The sequence below is a fragment of the Cyprinodon tularosa genome, unplaced genomic scaffold (genome assembly GCF_016077235.1).
Source record: "Cyprinodon tularosa strain WSP-4 unplaced genomic scaffold, ASM1607723v1 ctg1439, whole genome shotgun sequence".
NCBI classification, from domain to species: Eukaryota; Metazoa; Chordata; class Actinopteri; order Cyprinodontiformes; family Cyprinodontidae; genus Cyprinodon; species Cyprinodon tularosa.
The window spans coordinates 42,971-44,798 of NW_024038264.1; the positions used below are offsets into that span (position 1 = coordinate 42,971).

Genomic DNA, 1,828 nt, shown 5'->3' on the forward strand with positions numbered 1-1,828 from the left:
ATTTGTGCTTTTAATACTGAATAATTAAATGTACAAACCTACAACACTGTGTTAACAGTTTATTAAAAATAAAGATCAAGAAACATTTAATTCCAAATATAAAAGCAGTCAGAGAGCTCAGATTTCCTCTAAATCCAGAGGATGGTTCCCATCAGCACCAGAATCTAATTATCTGTTCCTTGTCCTTATATGAACCATGTCTGAAAATCAAATCCAGTTCTGCTCTAAACTATTTCAGTTTTATTGCAAACAGACATTTGAACAAACAAAACTTTTCCTACAAAGACATAATCAAATTAGGCAAAGGTATATACTTTGTACAGTTTGACCTTAATGTAATAAAATTCTAAGATGGTGCTGAAAGTTGGTGAGAAAGCAGTGAGTCAGCATGTGTTCAGTTGGTGGACGGTCCCTTGGTTCTGAGGCTCATCAGCAGAGAGAGTCCACAGCAGTACACCAGACTCTTCACTATCAGCACTGTGTAGAGCAGGAGGAGCAGCTTCACCCTGCACTGAGACTGGAAGGACACTGATGGCTTCACGTGGAGCTGAGGGCGAGTAGAAGCTGCTGGTGGAGGAGTGGAAGCTGCTGCAGATTGTGTTGTTAATGGAATTGAATGTTCTGAAACAGAAGAAAAAAAAACTCGTCATAGTTTAAAATGTTCCAGTCTTCACTAAAAACTGAATCTCTACTGAACTTATCTTTTCATACCTTTGATTTGTGTTTTTTTCCTCACATTTCCCTTCATATGCTCAACTTCACAGATGTACTCATAACTGTAGAGATCATCATCATTAACCATCCGGACCATGGCAGAACTTTGTGACCCGCTGACCTCCACCTGTCTCTCCTCAGCAGGGGGTCGCTGCTCCTGTTGGCTGTTCTTCTCCTGTCTTTTCCAGGAGATCTGGACCTTAGAAGGAAACATGTCTGAGGCCAGACACATCAGAGCGGTCTTTCCCTCCTCACTGGGGTCTGTTTTCACCGGGCACACGGTCACCACTGGCTCCTTCAGCGTCTCTGTTTTACATAAAGACATTATCAACAAGCAGCACAGACACACAGTCAGCAGCAGCTTCCAGCTCTGCTCTCGATTCACTTTGATCCTGGAAGCGACAGAGCTGGGAAAAGTATTCACCCCCTTACAATATAAATATGCTAAATAACACAAAATAAATGTGTCATGAAACGAAGAAATACAACATAAAATAAATAGATTCAACATGAATTAAATATTGCCTTTAATGTACCATTAAATCTCCCGTTTAATAATTGAATCTGCCATTTTTCATTTATTGAACAAATATTAAATAAATAAATGCATCATTAAATGTAACTTTGAAAAATATCTGTTGAAATAAGTCTGCAAAAACTGAAGGTACCATTTATTATCCATTAATGAAAAATATAATGTGAAATTAAGTGATCCATGGATAATCAATCTATACATTATTTATGAAAGCAAATAATCAAATGCCTTTCATTAAACAATTTAGTACACATTGGATTGATTCACTCTGTTTGTATTTAATGTCTTCCAAGCATCTGACTCATTATTAAATGTTTTAAATTTTCAACTTCACCCATCAAGCTCAGTGAGCAGGAGTATAGTAGCTTCTACAGACATCAACAGCATCTTCCAGCTCTGCTATCAGGTCAGTAATTTATTTTATTTTATATGTGCTGTCTGTCAGTGCAGCACTCAGAATTGTTTTATTTGAGCCAAAACGCAGCTAAACAGATTTCCCTTCACAAGTGAAGCTTTACTGCTTTCATTATATTAACGGCCCTAAAGCCCGAGAGCCAGAGCTAGGTATTGACCCGTAAA

General features: G+C 38.0%; 1 pseudogene; it reads right to left on the reverse strand.

Annotated features, from left to right (window-relative positions):
- Positions 1 to 346: 346 nt before the first annotated feature.
- LOC119779194 lies at positions 347 to 1,039 on the reverse strand (annotated as a pseudogene).
- Positions 1,040 to 1,828: the final 789 nt, after the last annotated feature.